The following is a 12,482-nucleotide window of genomic DNA, read 5'->3' as shown; positions in this document are numbered from 1 at the left end:
CACGGCCTGTTCAACAGGGAACCGGAAGAGATTTGATCCATCTATGGGCCGGCTGGTTGTACCAAAATCGATCAACTTAGGTACAGCCAGCATGTAGGATTTTTTTTTTTACATGAAATTACTGACGGCACCTATAGCGACTATCAGCAATCATTGCGTTTTGCCAGCTGGGAAAGCTCTCCACCAGCAGAACACAAAAGCGCTGCGGGATGGATTCCCCGATCAACACGAACTGTGTTGATGGGGAAAAAAATCAAACGATTTCCTTATCTTCCACCCATGATGGAAAGAAAAAAAAAATAAAAAAAAAAAATTGCATAATCTATGGGCTGCTTAAGAAAACAAAAAAACAAAAACACAACAAACATTCCAATATCTTTATAGTTACACCGCTGGGCACATTATCTAGTAGTTTGTAATTCAGTGGACCTCACTCACATAGAGGACAGACACACTTCAGAGAGCCAAGGCCATTCGGCACCTGAGTACATAGCTGCATGAATGCCAACGCAACATCCTGCCACATCAGACGCAGCCACAGACACCCCTCTCTAGTCTGTACCATCAGCTGTCCTGTGTTTACCACCATTCCTTGAACTGCCTCCAAGATGTGCCACTCCGACCCTCTGCATGTGAATGAAGGACTATGTTTACCGAGCCAGGAATTTTCACGTTTTCATTAGGCTGAAGTATACAGAGGCACACACATTCTGCGGCGTGGAAAAAGAATGGACGGTCAATTCAGTTTAATTTGGCAGAGGACCATTACATTTCACATCCTGGGGTTACTCTCCGCTAACCAGACTACACCTTAATATAGGCCTTGCTGAAGTGTGAATAGTCTCGACCAACTGTGATACAACTTACACGCCATTCAGAATTCCAGTGACAATCACAAAACAGACGCAGAGTAAACATCGGGCCGAACCAGACTGAATTCATCAGAGCTCAATGCATGAATACATACTGCTCAGGGTAAATGATCAGGATGTTTACATATCCTTATTACTGCTACTGAAGGAAATGATTAGACTTTACAGTGGGTGAATTAATCAACTCGAGATCTCAGAGTACATGCATGCAAATCATTTTGTAATCTGAGCATTAGAAGTCTAGCTTCAAGGAAATGCATGAAAAGATAAACACTGAACTTGCTATAGTACAAGCTACATAATCAGGTCTACATAACCTTAAAGATCAACCCCGGCTCAAGACAAAAATTACCCTTGCAACAGAACCTTTGTACATTATTTGGGGGGAGGGGGGGGGGGGATTTACATTAGTAGTACATATAAAGATGACATTGTTTTATGCTTTCAGGGCAAATCACGGTAGTGACAAGGACACTGGATTTCTGGATCAACAGGTATTTTCTGTATTTGCTGAAAATGTTCCTAGCAAAAAGAAACTAATGCAGCCACCACATCTAACCTTTGTGAACTTATCTTTGGCCCTCTGGTTTTTCTCTCCCCTTTGGCCAAGACGACATGTAGTATATGCTCTTATAAGTTTTTTGGAACAGAACACCAGAGCCCCTCATCCCAGGAAGGGGTGCTGGTTAGTAATTCCGAATGTATTAAGCTAGGCTTATCCCGGTCTTAGGCAGGCTCTCCATGAATGCTAATGCCTTTCTGGCAGGGAAGGTTGCTAAATTTGTCTGGTCAGGGGCTGGGAGGCACAAAGAGCACCTGGTGATGTGTCCCTCTGGGGGTTGGCGCCCTAGGGGTTCCAGAAAAGCACTATGGGTTTGGGATGCCACTGAGTTTCACCAGCACTAGGATATGTCACTTTGCTCACACTTCTTGGGCAGGCCTTCTGGCTAGCACAGAGCACTATTCATACAAGCTGGAAGGCCCATCTTGTGCAATGCACATGCCACTTTATTTATTGCATTTACCCATCAAAGATGCACGTTGCACTTTTTTTTTTTTTTTTTTTTGCATAGAGCCAGACAGTGCAGGTTTGTCAGACTGGGGGTCTCTGGTCATCAAGAACTTGGAGAACCAGCTTCAGCAAGTCCCTTAGGAGCAAGAACCATCTGGCTTTGGCCTAGGTAGAGCAAAGTGCCTTGCCCCTGTCAGGAGCCCTGCGCCCCCTGAGGTTCATAAATTGAGGCCGTCTTTGGAGGTTGGATTTATTCTGTACCCTCAAACACTTGGGTGCTGTGACATCATGGTTCACTTATTTTATTCACTGGAGATCGACCAAGCACCACACCACAGAGCATTTTACAGTTTTGTTTTTGGATATGGTTATGCTTTAAAAGTAGCCTTTCCCAAACTATTTACCACTGAAATAACTTTCTGGGCTCAGGGAAGGAAGGAAGGAAGGAAGGAAGGAAGGAAGGAAGGAAGGAAGGAAGGAAGGAAGGAAGGAAGGAAGGAAGGAAGGAAGGAAGGAAGGAAGGAAGGAAGGAAGGAAGGAAGGAAGGAAGGAAGGAAGGAAGGAAGGAAGGAAGGAAGGAAGCTTACGCTTGTGGTCTTTGGAAAGAACCCCCTTTCCATCCACCTTTGCAGTGCTCCCCCGCCCCCCAGCACTGCTTGTTAGGTCTATGAGATTGCAAAACAGGGTTTATTCAATTACCCGTTTCCTCCCTCCATCACTCTCCTCCTCTGCCTGTAGTTCCAGTATATGGGGAATGGTGTTATCACCCAAATTGGTGTTATCAGCCAAAATACAGTGATGTTAACCCTGTATTATACATTGGCTGGAGTGCTTACAAAGCAGCTGGGGGGGACTGGTCACAGAGCTGGAAGAAGCCTGCTGGAACAAGGGGTAAGTTGTGTACCTTTTCTTTAATCCTCTGTCCCTGGATTAAATGAGAGGGAAGGGGGGGCCACCACTGCAGGGGTGGATTTTTAAACTTTTCCTGTAGTTAGGCTTTAAAGCAACCAGTGTTTTGCCTATGCAGGGCAAAACATACAATCAGCGATTGTACCTGGGGGGGTGGGAACGCTCAATTTTTTCAGATGACAGCATATCACACTTGACCAGTCAGGTGATGTGTTGGATGCGCTTTATTGATGACATCTTTATTGTTTGGTCAGGGTCTATGGAAAATCTGAACATTCTGGTAAATAAACTTAACTGCAACTCGTTCAATTTGAAATTTACAGTATGCAGTCACCATTCAACCATTACCTTCCTTGACCTCACAATTTGTAAAGATAATGATGGTAAATTGGCCACCTCTCTGTTCCGCAAAGAGACAGCAGGGAATACTCTGCTACATGCGGAAAGCGCTCATCCATATACTCTTATACGCAGCATACCATATGCCCAGTACCTCAGACTCCGGAGAAATTGCACCTTTACAGAGGACTTTAAACTACAAGCTAAAGCACTTCGTGAGCGTCTAAAAGCAAGGGGATATAGCAAATCATTACTCCGTCGTGCATACAATAGGGTACTGCGTCAGTCTCGTAACACTTTACTGTATCAACAAAAAGCTCCAAAAGCAAACACGATGGTTAGATACATCACAAAATACTCCCAACAACATGCGGAAATACGGAATATTCTATTTAAACATTGGTCGCTATTACGCGAAGACCCGATCCTGGCCAAATACACAACCCCTACCCCTACCATTACTTTTCGAAGAAGCAGATCCCTTAGGGACAAACTCACGTCCAGTCATTTCAGTAATGACTCTACAGCACAGTTCCACCTGACAGGAATGACCATGTGTGGCAGATGTTCATTCTGCCCCTGGATCCACACAGGGACCAGATTCCAACTCCCCAATGGAGAAACATTTATTCCTCACTTTCATGCCAATTGCGAAACTCAGGGCCTAGTTTATCTCATGACATGTGAGTGCCAAGCCTTCTACGTCGGAAAAACTATCCGACATTTCCGTTCACGTATCAAAGATCATGTGTATTACTCTGGAGGAGGAAAAATGATCACATCTGTTAGTAGACACTTGGACCTCTACCATAAATTTGACACCTCGGTGGTCTCCTTTTTTGCCCTTGCGGTTATTCCCAGAACCCCTCGTGGTGGCGACTGGGACAAACAAATTTTAAGGCAGGAAACCTTGTGGATAGAGCGTTTAAATGCGACTCGGGCCCCTGGCATTAATGAATCACAGTCTTATAAACCCTTTTTGTAACTTCCATTGGATTGCCCCCCTTTTTTTTTTTTTTTGGAAGCATATGCCCCCTTTGGCTAATCCGAATAGACCTATACGGGCCCAAAATCCATCTTAGAGATATAGAGGTCATTGTGAAGGTACATATATAGTTCTTTACAGAGCAGATATATCAAATATAAATATGGAGGTATTCATATGCAATAATAGAAATTTCTGTATTGCTCCATTGTAACTCAATATATGTTTTGAATAATCCTCTCTTTTTTTAGGTACATGTGTATAATCTTTCTTTGTGGGCTTAGCTCTACGGATGGGGGTGTGCGTTGGCGCCACCTGGTGGTGCATTCTTGACTGCTATGCGGCCGCCCAGCGCCGCATTGGTCCCCTCCGATGCGGCGCGCGCATCGGCTGGCTATTCTAGCCGGCGGATGCAGCTCGCGGTGGGCGTGCGCCGCCCTCTTGCTGGAGGCGCCGTTCGGATTGACGGCCCTTCCGGCTGGTGGGGGCGCATGCGCACGGAGAGCCCTTGGCCGGTCCGGATGACGTCACGTCGGCGGCCGCCGATTGGACGTCGACGGACGGGACGGGCACACAAATAGGACAGCGTCCTGATTCAGTGTGCGTTCCGCTCCAGGATCAGGAGGACTATACATACTACAGGCTTCCCCGTCTCTATATTCAGGTACTTTGTTTGACCACGGCATGAACTGGATTATGGCATATATTGCTGGATGGTGGTTCTATATTATTAACTGAGGCTCCACTCTCTCCCTTTCTCTTCCCTCTCTGTATCTTTTTCTTCCTTATGCTCCTGGCTCCATTTATACTTTTAGAGTTTATACCTAAGTTTATACTGGGTATTACAACAGTGACACTGCGTTCTATGCCTGCTTGTACTCCAGGGTGAACCTCAGAGGCACATAGACTACAATCCCCGACTTGTAAGACTAATAGTGGTGAGTGTCTCAGACCACAGCAAGGAAATAGGTTACTTTTAGTACATATATAGATATATAAATACTTATGTCTGACATATAATATATATATATATATATAAAAAAATTTTTCTTTTCTTTTTTAAAAGTGCATTACCTTCTCTACTTCAGAAACAGGCCCATATATATATATACGAAAATAGTAAACATACTGACTCGGAGACGTAAAGCTCTATTATATGGTCAAGTCACCTGGCCTTTCTTTGCTAGCGGACCAATACCCCCCTTTAATGTTTCATATTGGTTTTAAATGTAAGTATCTTTCTCATAATTTACCTTTATTACTTGTCTGTGCTACCAGGGGGCTACCAATGTATATACCCCCTCATTCCTTTCCTCTTCCTTCCCCTTTTTCCCCTTCCCTCGCCTCCCATTTCCTCCCCCCCTCCCCTCTCCCCCCCTCCCCTTCCCCCATTTTCCCCTCCTCCTACCTTTCCTCCTTTTTTCCCCCCCTTCCTTCCCCCTCCCCTCTTTCCCCCCCCCCTTCTCCCTTCCCCCCTACCCCACCCCTCACCTCCCCCCTCCTCTCCCTCCTCTCCCCTTTCCCCCTTCTTCTTCCTCCTCTATCCCCCCTTTTCCCTCCCCCGCCCCCTCTTTTCCCCCCCCCTTTTTTCTCTTTCTTTTTTTCTTCCTTTTTCCCCCCCCTTCCCCTTCCCTTTCGTCCTTCTCTTTCTCTTAAATACCTGATCGGGGTTACAAATTTTAACACACTGTATATACCACCTATAACTATGTTGTGCACGCCCCCATAGCAGTCCTTCAGTATCGCTGGGACGTTGGCGCCCACCACCACTCCGTTATGAGCAAGCACACAATTGTTCTTTGTGGTACTAGATATGTGGCGCCCCTGTAGACGCCTGCTTTTTATGTATATGTACTAATAATTAATTGTAATGTTATATACCTTGATAGCTACATCATATACTGCTACTGCTCTTGAGGAAGCGTAGTCCATACGCGAAACATGTCGAGCATCGATTAATCTCAACATATGAACTGACTTTGGAACTGCTATATAGCCACTTCTCCGGACTGACCTACATGGGAAGCTATTTCTCCTAATGCCCGAAGATTTTCATACTGTAGACGGTGTTGTATAGCAATGATTCAAGTACAGACACATGTTGTGTTTTAAACTACACTATTTTTGTTTTGTTATGTGTGTTTTTTGATATCAAATAAAATAAGGAATTTTTATCTATTATTTTGTGGTGCCTAAAAAGTCCATAAGTCCCTTCTCCCCCTGTTTTTGGTATATACAATCAGCGATGTCCCATGGGGAGTCCATAACCCTGGATAAGCTACAATTCCAGGAACTATTTTACACAGGACCTTCCTTTTTCTCCCAGCAGTTGAACAGATAAGTAAATCCTAGTATACATGGGCTGAATGTCGGGCAGGACCGGCCAGTCCAATAGAAACCGACCGAAAATTTAGCCCGTGTCTACAGATGCCGGCTTCTGTCGAAGGGGCATGACCGAATAAGGTCTGCCGACCGGCTCCCGGACACTGCTCTCAGCCAATGGCTGAGAGCGCTGACCGGAGTGTTCTGGCAGGGGCAAACGCCCTGTCAGAACACAATAGCTCAGCAGGAGAGATCGCTGTACTAACATCGGATTGTTAGTAAAGCGGCTCCAACCTGAGCTGTCTGTTTTTTTTCGTTCAACAAGCTGGGATGAACGAAAAAAAAAAAAAATACTAACAGTGTGTACGAGGCTTTAGGGAAGTGAAAGGAAGGTAAACATATGTTCCTGCGGAGGTCTGCCTTAACGTGAACCTGTTATTTTTTTTTTAGACAAAGCACAGAATAATAGCCAATTCACACATCAGCATGGTGACCAGTGTTTTTCCGTACTAGAAAAATTCCAGTCACCTCTAGGACACGCAGAAAACAGTTACTTTCTACATGTCCTAGTCACACTTCAATGCAGCCCGGAGCTGTGCTTTAGTAACCTGCGATAAAATGCAACATGCTACATTTTATTGAAGTGCACTGGACAGAATCGCATGTCACTGCACAGCATCACTCTGCTGTACATTGACATGAAGTGTCACTTATGTGCACTTCAAATACAGTTAAGTGGGAAAAAAAAAGGGGAGCTGTGTAATGCACACCACACCACCCCCCTATCACAGGCTGACAGCTACAGCATAGTAAACAGCTGTGATCTACTGTGCGGCAACTGTCTGTTTATATGTGAACAGGCACTTTAACATACCCACAGTTAACAGTTAGACTCGGAAATGACTGCATATTAATAGGCTAATCCTGCATGCCATGGTCACCCCTAGGCCAAATAATCTTGGGGGATCAGTTCATTGTCTAAGATTTATTTTGCAGGCTGATTGCTAAATTTCTGCTCATCATAAGGCCAGGGGTTTCTGCAAAAGACATAAACATGCATGTTAAGCCCATGGAACCAAGCATGTTTCTCAGAATAACGGAGAGGCAAAGACTGCTGTCTTATGGTCTGTAGGTACTAATCCAGTACCCACTTTTGCTACCAGCGGTCCAGTCCAATACAGACACACATGAACTGCTGTATGGAACTTCATATGGGTTAATCTCCTAGTACTCCATTGCAGCAGCCAAGAATTCCTAAACGTTGAGGACACAAGCACATACAGCTGTATTAAAGGGAAATCTAAACCCAGGGATGAAAACGTAATATATTGCAGCTTAACAGTCATCGGATGTGGTAACTGCAGTCGTTGGTATTTTTTAGCAACTACAGAAAACATCTGTTGATCCTGCTAGATCTCGTCACTTCCTGTGAGCTAAACTGAAAGCATAAAACAATGTTATCTTTCTTGTGTAAATGACCAATCCCCCACCCTCAATGTCATAGAGATCAGAAGACATGTTTGAAGTCCAGCCTGGATGACAACTATGGTTTCCTCCAAAGATATAGTGGAGTGAGTAAGCGTAGTCACCCAGGGACAGGAAATTTGCACGATTACCAGGTGAAAATAAAGGGGAAAAGGCTAAAGAAAAGAAAACTAAATGCAGCCACCTTATTTAAAAAGGCTCATAAGCTGCCATATATTACATTTTTGCTTTTGGGTTTAGATATGCTTTAACTGATACAGTGCCTCAAAAGAAGTAAACTGCTTGGAGGAAATAAAAAAAATAGGAACAAAGTGGCATGCTATTAAGAACAGGCTTTTCAGATTTTTTAGGGATTAAGAATAATATCCTTGCTCACTTTGGTAGTCATTTTTATATTACTTGTGCAATGGTTTTTCAAGGCAAGAAATACCAAAACTAAAAAAAGAGTTATTTCAATAAAATGTCTTTTTCTTGGCTGTTCTAATGCTTAGAGAGACACCCAGTGGCCAAAACATGCTTTAGTCTTAACACTTTCTGGGCAACAGCTGTGTGTCGAATATTCACACCACTCAATATAAATTTAATGTCAATATAAAAAAGTAGACGTGCTTTGAAAATCCTTACGTAGTCAAATCATGAAAGAGACACGCCGAAGCTGAATGTTTTGCGCCATTTCTGTTAGCAAAATTTATGGACTTTTTTTGCCGAGCAAAAAGGCGACAAAATTCAGATCTGGCCATGCCAAAAAACTGGTTGTTTCCCCAACTTCAAGAAGATTCAAATGACTTCATTTTCATGCAAGATGGGGCCCTGCCTCACTTCCACTTTGAGGTCCAGCATTATCTGAACACCACCATTCCAGGATGATGGATTGAAAGAGGTGGACAACAAGATCTTTGTCTGTAGTCTCCCAGGTCACCAGACCTTACCACCCCCCGAGATTTTTTATTTGTGGGGGTACATAAAAGGGCATTTGTCCCACCTATGCCCGCTACTGTTCAAGATCGCTTAAGACATTGAATTGTTGAAGCTGAGAATTCAATAGCTAGCGACCAGATGATTCTTGTGTGCCAAGAAATGGTCTACCGTTTGATGCTTCTCGCACAACACATAGTGCTCATTCATATACAGTGCTTTGCAAAAGTATTCAACCCCCCCCCTTGGCTTTTTACCTATTTTGTTACATTGCAGCCTTTAGTTTAATGTTTTTTTTAATCTGAATTATATGTGATGGATCAGAACACAATAGTCTAAGTTGGTGAAGTAAAATTAGAAAAATATATACATAAAACTAATTTTTCAGAAATAAACAAAACTGATAATTGGCATGTGCGTATGTATTCACCCCCTTTGTTATGAAGCCCATAAAAAGCTCTGGCTCAACCAATTCCCTTACAGAAGTCACATAATTGGTGAAATTATGTCCACCTGTGTGCAATCTAAGTGTCACATGATCTGTCATTACATATACACACCTTTTTGAAAGGCCCCAGAGGCTGCAACACCCAAGCAAGAGGCACCACTAACCAAACACTGCCATGAAGACCAAGGAACTCTCCAAACAAGGGAGAATGTTGTTGAGAAGTACAAGTCAGGGTTAGGTTATAAAAAAAAATATCCAGATCTTTAATGATCCCTAGGAGCACCATCAAATCTATCATAACCAAATGGAAAGAACATGGCACAACAGCAAACCTGCCAAGAGACGGCCGCACACCAAAACTCACGGACGGGGCAAGGAGGGCATTAATCAGAGAGGAGCATAGAGACCTAAGGTAACCCTGGAGGAGCTGCAGAGTTCCACAGCAGAGACTGGAGTATCTCTACATAGGACGACAATAAGCCGTACGCTCCATAGAGCTGGGCTTTATGGCAGAGTGGCCAGAAGAAAGCCATTACTTTCAGCAGAAAACAAAATGGCACGTTTTGAGTTTGCGAAAAGGCATGTGGGAGACTCCCAAAATGTATGGAGGAAGGTGCTCTGGTCTGATGAGACTAAAATTTAACTTTGAGGCCATCAAAGAAAACGCTATGTCTGGCGCAAACCCAACAAATCACATCACCCAAAGAACACCATCCCCACAGTGAAACATGGTGGTGGCAGCATCATGCTGTGGGGATGTTTTTCAGCAGTCAGGACTGGGAAACTGGTCAGAGTTGAGGGAAAGATGGATGGTGCTAAATACAGGGATACTCTTGAGCAAAACCTGTACCACTCTGTGTGTGATTTGAGGCTAGGACGGAGGTTCACCTTCCAGCAGGACAATGACCCCAAACACAATGCTAAAGCAACACTTGAGTAGTTTAAGGGGAAACATGTAAATGTGTTGGAACGGCCTAGTCAAAGCCCAGACCTCAATCCAATAGAAAATCTGTGGTCAGACTTAAAGATTGCTGTTCACAAGCGCAAACCATCCAACTTGAAGGAGCTGGAGCAGTTTTGCAAGGAGGAATGGGCAAAAATCCCAGTGGTAAGATGTGGCAAGCTCATAGAGACTTATCCAAAGCGACTTGGAGCTGTGATAGCCGCAAAAGGTGGCTCTACAAAGTATTGACTTTAGGGGGGTGAATAGTTAAGCACATTGGCTTCTTTTGCTATTTTGTCCTTTTTTGTTGTTTGCTTCACAATAAAAAAAAAAAAAAAACCACACAACATCTTCAAAGTTGTGGGCATGTTCTGTAAATTAAATGATGTAAATCTTCAAACAATCCATGTTAATTCCAGGTTGTGAGGCAACAAAACACGAAAAATGCCAAGAGGGTAAATACTTTTGCAAGGCACTGTAGAGTGTATACAACCTCAAGGACCATAAAACGTTGAACCTTCCTCTATCCAGTGTTGTACGGAATGTTCATCTATCTCTTTAGGCCAGTACAATCAGGCAGACTGTCAGGAGACTTGTCCGTACAATAAATACCAGCCGACATTCTACCCGTGTGTATGTCAGTCTGTCTGACAAAAGCTGGCCATTCTGCAGACTTCTGTCGGACGTGCATGCTGGAAAACCAGAAGTGATTGTAATGCCGCGTACACACGGTCGGACTTTTCGTCTACAAAAGTCCGACAGCCTGTCCGACATACTTCCGACGTACCTTCGGCGGACTTGCGGCAGACTTTCTTACGAACGGACTTGCCTACACACGACCACACAAAAGTCCGACGGATTCGTACGTGATGACGTACACCGGACTAAAATAAGGAAGTTCATAGCCAGTAGCCAATAGCTGCCCTAGCATGGGTTTTTGTCCGTCGGACTAGCACACAGACGAGCGGATTTCGGGGTCCGTCGTACTTACGACGTAAAGATTTGAAGCATGTTTCAAATCTAAAGTCCGTCGGATTTGAGGCTAAAAAAGTCAGTTGAAAGTCCGGAGAAGCCCACACACGATCGGATTACCAGCCAGCTTTAGTCCGTCAGCGTCCGTTGGACTTTTGTAGACGAATAGTCCGACCGTGTGTACGCGGCATTAGGGTAATTTTTTTTTTTTTAAAATAACAAACATATCATACTTGCCTCCACTGTGCAGCTCGTTTTGCACAGAGTGGCCCCGAACCTGCACTTCTGGGGTCCCTCGGCGGCTCTCGCGGCTCCTCCCCACATCAGATAACCCCCTGGGAGAAGTGCTCTCCCGGGGGATTACTTTGCGGGCGCACTCCCAAGTCCAGCGTCCACAGACGCCGAATGCAGGACTCGGCCCCGCCCCCTGACGCCATTGGACTTGATTGACAGGAGCCAATGGCTGTGCTACTATCAATCTATCCAATCGGGGGGGGAGGGGGAGAGGGAGAGGGGGAGGGGGAGAGACCCTGCTGACTGAATGAAGGGGTTCAGGTAAGTAAAACGGGGGGGGGCGGTGACTGCCAGGTGTTTTTTCACCTTAATGCATAGGATGAAAAAAACACGAACCTTTACAACCCCTTTAATGACATCAGAAGGACCTCATACCTGTTTAGCAGTGCAGAGGCGCCTACAGACGCGGAGAGTCAGGTAAATGAAACTGTTGCACATGGTCCTCCTAGACCGAAATGAGCAGTAGTTCTTCTTTGCACTGCAATGGTTTTTATCATTTTTCCAGAGCTCAGCTTAATGTAAAACGACAACAGTAAAATCAGTCTTTATATACATTAAATCATGCTTGTTATGTTTTTATGTTTGATCCGGTCTGCTCCGATTCTACCCTTGTTCCACAGTCCCCAATCCATGTCCTGATAGTACAGAGCCTTGGGGGCACTTTGTACATGCTCAGTTTGGCGTGTATTGCTAGGAGTTTTTGTTTTTTCTTGGAGGGTGCATGTGATTGGCACAGGGTCAATCAGCACTGTCCAAACAGAGGGTCAGGGGGTCATGCAGCCTCATAGGACAGTCAGAGGAGAATGAAAATTCCTCCTACAAGCTTTAACCAGTGCTCGGCCGGACACTGATAGAAATCACAAAACTGCTGCATGCTGCTGATGAGAATTTAGCAGTTTATATTTACTAAAAGAATTGCATTTCCATGTTCTGTGTACTACAGAAGACCAGATATAGTGAATGCAGGGTCCTGGGTTTAGCAACAC

At 44.4% G+C, this 12,482-nt stretch overlaps 1 protein-coding gene across 2 annotated transcripts in view; it reads right to left on the bottom strand.

Annotated features, from left to right (window-relative positions):
* ZNHIT6 (zinc finger HIT-type containing 6) overlaps positions 1-12,482 on the bottom strand; it is a 59,182-nt gene that overhangs the window by 28,330 nt on the left and 18,370 nt on the right. The gene's annotated exons all lie outside the window — the stretch shown is intronic.

Source organism: Aquarana catesbeiana, linkage group LG07 (genome assembly GCF_042186555.1).
Source record: "Aquarana catesbeiana isolate 2022-GZ linkage group LG07, ASM4218655v1, whole genome shotgun sequence".
In the NCBI taxonomy this organism is placed as follows: domain Eukaryota; kingdom Metazoa; phylum Chordata; class Amphibia; order Anura; family Ranidae; genus Aquarana; species Aquarana catesbeiana.
The sequence above is the reverse complement of the archived record's forward strand: the minus strand, read 5'-3'. Positions and strand labels throughout refer to the sequence as shown.